Source organism: Pogona vitticeps, chromosome 1 (assembly GCF_051106095.1).
Source record: "Pogona vitticeps strain Pit_001003342236 chromosome 1, PviZW2.1, whole genome shotgun sequence".
NCBI classification, from domain to species: Eukaryota; Metazoa; Chordata; class Lepidosauria; order Squamata; family Agamidae; genus Pogona; species Pogona vitticeps.
Window position 1 is genome coordinate 78,510,613 of NC_135783.1, and position 7,773 is coordinate 78,518,385.

A 7,773-nucleotide genomic window follows, 5' to 3' on the forward strand; every position below is an offset into this window, starting at 1 on the left:
ATATGTAGAGGTGGATGTGTTCCAGTCTGGACTACAGAGAGTAGTCTCTATCCTATTTTGAAGTGAAAAACAGCATTTTTGTTTTGATTTATTTTTTTAAAAATTTCATTAAAAACACTTTCCCACTGTTGTACTGCGTCATTTAAACACTATGCCACTAGCCGCCTAGAGTGGTCTATTAGGCCAGATAGGCGGGGTATAAATCAAAAAATCAAATAAACAAACAAACAAACAAACAAACAAATAAATAAATTAAAAAGGAGAAATATGGGGCTGAGAAATGGCACTCTGTAGCCCAACCCCATTTGTGTGCATGACACAACAGCATTAATGCCCACCCACAAGCAAATGGAAACAGGCTGTTTCCCAACTGGCTGACTGCTATTGCAAAAGAGAAGGCAGGAGGTGGGAGCAAGAAGGTGAGGGGTACAGTACAACCAAGTGAACCAAAACAGAATGATCTGATGCAAACATGGGATTGACTGGATTACAACTAAACGGGCGACAGGAGCAATTCCCATGTGAATGGAAGGAGTGATCTAATCAAGCCGCACCATTCTAAACCGTTCCAACGCAACCCAGACTAGATCGCTTCCTATCACTAGTGTAGCTGTACCCTTAGTAAGCTTCCTCGCTAAAGGAAACTCTACTCATTTCTTTCTTGTAGGCTGTATTAGAGGAAAGAAACATTTTAGTCAAGCAGTGTGTATGAAAAGGATTATTGAAAGATATCATATTTATCTGTTGATATTTTCCAAATACAACTGAGAATCTCTGCTCTGCTCTGCACATGCTGCTTACATTGCAGTTTCTTGTCCAGAGGGTTCTGTGCAAATGTAGTTTTAGAACTTCCACAGCTCCCAGGAATGTGGAACAAAGGTCCATTGAGTTTCAAAAACAGTGTGTGCTCTTATCAGCTTTAACTTTTCCCTAAATCATTTCATTTGAGAAAGAAATTAAAAATAAAAACCAGGGCATGAGAAAAAAAACCAAGAGAAACATTACTGGAATACAAGAGCTAAAATACCTTTGTCCTCTTTAATTGCAAACACAACCTGATTTAATATTCTGAAATTGGGGTGCAGGAGAGAAAAGAGATAAAATGTATTGGGCATCTCATAAGTGTAATTAATTTGATTTCTTACTGCTTTGAACAAGCCAGGAGCAATATTTTCCTCCATTTTACAAGTCTGTCCCATTTTAAGATACAAGAACTGGCATGGTAACTATTAATTCTTGCCCTAGATCTCTAAGTTCTCTTACTTGTTTGTGAGAAAATCACATTTTCTGTTGCTTTCTTCCACCCGCCCCTTCTTGTCTTGAGATAGGAGGCTGCCAGGCAAGACCTGGGGAAAGCGTATGACTTTTTGTTTGTTATGTACAAGGAGGAAAAGCACAGAGTGGGTGGTCAGCACAAAAGGCCCCTCTCCATGGAAACAGCAGCAAGTGTAAAGCATCCTTATAGAAAATGTCACCCTCTGCAACCCAAGAGTTTGACCAACTGCTAACCAGTAGCCTTTTGTTTGAATGGGAATGATGGGAGATTTAAACAAGCCTGAAGATGTGAAATTCCAAGGGTTGTGGGGGAGGGAAGAATGAGTCAATAGTTGAGATGCTGGTGAAAAACAAACATGTCAAATAAAAACAAACTTACTTAAATATTTTTATCACAGAAATGAAAATATTTACCCACTACTGGATATACTTGGTCAGGCTGCATGTTTTACTCTTGAGATTTGTGTGTTTGTTTGGGGGAAATGAACATTTTAGCTTAGGTCAATAGCAGAGTGGTTCCTGTGAGCATATTAGCAACAGCTTGTGAAAAGAGTGAGTAAACAGGGGGACTCTGCATAGGATCAATGGAAGAGACAAAACACAACAAAGTTGTGTCTGTTGGCTTCGGACTGTCTGAGATGTTTGGAGGTGTATTTGTCCATTTTGGCACATTGTTTGATGACAGCTTTGTGCTCTGCTTCAGGCACATGGAGTTGGGGGAGGGGCTATTGCTGAGAGGAACTAAAGGCTGGGAGGACGTAAGTAATTGACTAGTAGATCAGAGCTAGTTGCCGCCAGATCTACAGCTGCACTCACAGTCCCTGTGAACTTGTGAGCAGAAACTCATTAACAGGATGAGGAAGTAAGGGTAGTTTGTATAAGCATTTAATGGGGAGAGACCAGGAGTATTGTGTCACCACCTATCAAAGATGAAGAGACGAAATAGTGGGAGAGCTACTTCAGAGGTTGACAGGTTACTCACCTGTAAGTGTAGGTCTTTGAGTGGACGTCTGTGATTCACACCCTGGGTAATTCGCGCCTCTTCAAAAGCTTCTGCAGTAGCAAAAAAACACATTAGTGTAGACCCCCTCCCCCTCCATATATGTACCTTGGTGCCGAGACTCTCCCTTCAGTTATGTCAACCACCATAAATTAGAGCTGCATGGTGTGACAGTGGGGAGGCCAGGTTGGGATGTGTGAATCACAGAGGTCCACTTGAAGAACTACAATTACAGATGGGTAACCTGTCATTCTTCTTCATGGCCTATGTGAATCACACCCTGGGTGACTAACAAGCTGCCTTACCTGGAGGAGGCTGTCACGCCTAGGTAGAAGCAAGTACAGCATGTCCAAAGGCTGCATCAGATTTCTGTTGAAGAAATGTCAAAAATGGACATGATAAAGGACAAAAATGGTAGGGACGTCACAGAAGCAGAAGACATCAAGAAGAGGTGGCAAGAATACACAGAGGAATTCTACCAGAAAGATCTGGATGTCCCAGACTACTCAAATAGTGTGGTTGCTGACCTTGAGCCAGACATCCTGGAGAGTGAAGTCAAGCGGGCCATAGAAAGCATGGCTAAAAACAAGGCCAGTGGAGGTGATGGCATTCCATTTGAACTATTTAAAATCTTAAAAGATGACGCTGTTAAGGTGCTACACTCAATATGCCAGCAAGTCTGGAAAACTCAGCAGTGGCCAGAGGATTGGAAAAGATCAGTCTACATCCCAATCCCAAAGAAGGGCAGTGCCAAAGAGTGTTCCAACTACCATACAATTGCACTCATTTCACATGCTAGCAAGGTTATGCTCAAAATCCTACAAGGCAGGCTTCAGCAGTATGTGGACTGAGAACTCCCAGAAGTACAAGCTGGATTTTGAAGGGACAGAGGAACTAGAGATGAAATTGCTAACGTGCTGGATTATGGAGAAAGCCAGAGAGTTCCAGAAAAAAACATCTACTTCTGCTTCATTGAGTATGACTGTGTAGACCACAGAAAACTATGGCAAGTTCTTAAAGAATTGGGAGTGCCTGACCACCTTATCTACCTCCTGAGAAATCTATATGTGGGACAGGAAGCAACAGAACTGGATATGGAACAAATGATTGGCTCAAAATTGGGAAAGGAGTACGACAAGGCTGTATATTGTCTCCCTGCTTATTTAACTTATATGCAGAATACATCACGCGAAAGGCAGGACTGGATGAATTTTAAACTGGAATTAAGATTGCTGGAAGAAATATCAACAACCTCAGATATAAGACATAAGAAATTTATTTGTCATTGCACTCACAAGTGGGTGCAACGAAATGAGGTGCTCTTCCCCAAGGTAGAACTGGACAACAGATATGCAGATGATACCACTCTGATGGCAGAAAGTGAGGAGGAATTAAAGAACCTCTTAATGAGGGTGAAAGAGGAGAGAGCCAAAAATGGTCTGAAGCCCAACATGAAAAAAACTAGGATCATGGCCACTGTTCCCATCACCTCCTGGCAAATAGAAGGGGAAGATATGGAGGCAGTGACAGATTTTACTTTCTTGGGCTTCATGATCACTGCAGAAGGTGACAGCAGCTACGAAATTAAAAGATGTCTGCTTCTTGGGAGGAAAGTGATGACAAACCTTGACAGCATCTTAAAAAGCAGAGACATCACCTTGCCAACGAAGCTATGGTTTTTCCATTAGCGATGCATGGAAGTGAGAGCTGAACTATAAAGAAGGCTGACCGCCGAAGAATTGATGCTTTTGAATTGTGGTGCTGGAGGAGACTCTTGAGAGTCCCCTGGACTGCAAAGAGAACAAACCTATCCATTCTGAAGGAAATAAACCCTGATTGCTCAGTGGAAGGACAGATCCTAAAGCTGAGGCTTCAATACTTTGACCATCTCATGAGAAGAGAAGTCTCCCTGAAAAAGACCCTGATGTTGGGAAAGTGTGAAGGCAAGAGGAGAAAGGGATGACAGAGGATGAAATGGTTGGAGAGTATCACTGAAGCAACCAACATGAATTTGACCCAACTCTGGGAGGGAGGCAGTGGAAGTCAGGAGGGCCTGGCATGCTCTGGTCCATGGGGTCACGAAGAGTCGGACAGGACTTAATGACTAAACAGCAACAACAAAAGTCAACCAAAGCTATAGGCTCAAATGGAGCATTTGTGAGCTTCTGCAAGACCACCGGTAGAGACCATTGAGGTGAAGGTGGCATACATCTGGATATATGTGTGATAAACCCTTCAGGAAACGCCTGAGAGTAGGGTGTTTGAAGAACTGAGCTGCTGGAGAAGTTGATGGTTGATAGGAAATGATTGCAGACAGATAAACCCTCAATGAAGAAAGGGAGAGGCCCTTGATTTTTAGATGAAGCAGAAAATGAAGGACAGTGGAGAGAGAGGTGTTAATTGAAGGTAGTGTAGAGGCTTCAGTAAAAAACTGGAATTTCTTCCACTTGTACAGATAAGCTCTCCTAGTTGAGGGTTTCTTCGCCTAAGGGAGGACATTCATCAGGGAGGCAGAATCGTCCATGCTGCCAGGTGCAGAGTAGGGAGGTCTGGGTGGAGAATTCGAGTTTTGTTCTGTGTGAGCGAGGCAGGTGGGGCAGGTGATGGATATCTGATGACAGATTGTGTAGACCTGGGAACCAGGGCTGTCACGGCCACCATGGAGCTATCAAGATGGCATTGGGTTTGTCCTGTTGGAGCCAGACTACTACTTTGTGGAGGAGTGGAAATGGTGGGAACAGGTGAGTAAGAATCCTGGGCCAATGACCTACGAATTCATCTCCGCGTGAGTGCTTGCTGACTCCTCTCTGGGAGCAGTAGTGTTTGAACTTCTGATGATAAGAAGTATACAGTTTTTTCCCCCCTAGGTCCAATGTTGTCCAGTGCCATTCTAAATATCTTGGATAAAAAAGTAGGAGGGATCCTCATGAGGTCTATAGGTGACACCAAATGGGGAAGACATACTAATATTTTATAAAACAGAATTAGGATTCAAGATAACCATAAAAGACCAGAGAACGGGGCTAAAACAAAATATAGTGTTCTGCATTTAGGCAGCAAAAATCAAATATATTTAACTGAGAGATTATAAACCAGCACTATGAGGAATTCTTCTGGGAGGTAGGATATGCTGAACTTGGAGAAGAGAAGACTTACAGTAACAGGTGATATGATCATCCTTTTCAAATATTTCATAGGCTGTCATGTGGATGATGGAGCAAGTTTGTTTCTTTCAGCTCCAGAGGAGAGCATTCAAATTAATAGGTTCAAATTACACCAAAAAAGGAGAGAAACAAAGAGAAACATTAGGAAGAACTTCAAGATATTGAAAAAACTGTACAACAATACACTGTTGTTCCAGTGCAATGTTAGACTTTCCTTCTTCAGTTTCCAAACATTAGTTTTCAAACTCTGGCCATCAGAGATGATTCAGCTGTGGATTTCCTACTTCAGCAGGGTGTTAGATTCAATAACCCCCAGAACTTCCAGCTCTATCATTCTGTTATTCTTTCACGTGCTTTGCATTTCAAAGACCTCGAGTTCAGTGCTTAGCATTTCCAGGAAGGCCTCGGGAAGACCCAGTCCGAATCCTTGGAGAATAACTATCAATCAGTTTAAATGCTGATGAATGAGATGGACCGATAACCTGACTAGTTTAAGATGTTCAACATAATGAACATGCTGTATGTCTAGGGTGAATATTGCCACCTTATGCAAAGCTTGTATCAGTTCCATTATTGGATCAAAGGGAACACTTGTTTGTCAGCAACATGTTGCCCTTCTTCCACTCCCATTCGTGTTGCACATGCAATGCATTTCATTGTATGGGCAACATAAAGGCCAGGATGAGGAACTTTTGGTCCTCTGGATATTTTGGGATTGAACTCCCAGAAGTTTCAACTCCACATGGGCAATGGAAAGGGATCATAGGAGTTATGGTCTAAAGCTCCTAGAGTCAAGATGAGCAATTGTGGTTCTCCAGATTTTTTTTTTTTATATAGCAATCAAAAACTATCATCTATCACTATTTGATATGTTAGCTATTGCTGATGAAAACTGTAGGCCCAAATAAAATAAAATGTGCTGTTTATATACCACTCCATAGCACTTAAAGCACTCTCTGGGTTTATAATTTAATTATGGAAGCTACACATTGTCCCCTCCCCCAGGGAGCTGGGTACTCAATTTATAGACCTTGGAAGAATGGAAAGCTGAGCTAACCTTGAACCAGCTACCTGAGCCCAGGATTGAACTCAGGTCATGAACATGCTTGACTGCAGCACTGAAACTGAACCACTTTCCTCATTTGGAGGGCAAAAGGTCCGCTCCCTTTCTTTACAAGTAGCTCCTTATAAACTTTGTGGAAACCAGGCTGAAGATTCAAAGGGAGTGCCCCTTTGTTGGCACAGAGAGGAATCAATCACAAGTAATCCTTCTAAATAAATGATATTATATTGGATACTAATTGAGTCTTTTCTGGAATGACTAGTAAACATTACAGTTACTAAATAAAGGTTCCCCTTGGCATTTAGTTCAGTTGTGTCCAACTCTGGGGCACGGTGCTCATCCCCGTTTCCAAGCCGTAGAGCCAGCGTTTGTCCTTAAGACAATTTCTGTGGTAATGTGGCCAGCGTGACTAGACATGGAACACCGTTACCTTCCCACAGAAGTGGTCCCTATTTATCTACTCACATTTACATGCTTTCGAACTGCTAGGTTGGCAGGAGCTGGGACACGTGACGGGAGCTCACTCCGTTACATGGATTCAATCTTACGACTGTTGGTCTTCTGACCCTGCAGCACAGAGGCTTCTGTGGTTTAACCCGCAGCACCGCCACGTCTCTAATGTTACAGTTACTAATACTAAGTATATCTGACCCACATTTATGGTAGCTTATACAACTTCTGTGTCAACTTCTATTCCCAGGTCTCAAGAGTTTTTGGCACTTTGAGCTGGAGTTGAGACATTGGGGCCTTAGTTGCCCCATGGTCACATTTGCCAACCTGTTCGATTTCCCTCATCCAATACTGTTTTGTTTTTCCTTCAAAGGACTTTGTTGGGGTGGGGAGAGAGAAGAATCATAGTACTATAGCATGGCACTTTTTATAAATGTTATATTCGGCACACTCACAAAAAAAAAATTGGCCACCTCTATTCCACATGGTTAAGAGACGCATTGGTTGTTGTGCCCAATAAAAATGGACTGTTGCCAAGATGCTGCGAAACAGGAGACAAAAGGTCAGCTCAGATGATAAAGTCGCATGAGCAATCAGATTGTGTCTGAAGCTTATATTTACACCCTAATGACTAAGCACCATAGAAAGCAACTTGTTTTGCAAGACAGAGAAGCTAGAAGCTTGTGCTATGATAAATATATATTTTTTCAAGCACTTAAAACTTCCTGTTTCTAATGACATGCGGCATCGTGTTTGACCTCAAGTCAGAATCACTAGGCAAAAACAATGCTCTTTCCAAAATAAATTCCCTTTATTATTTC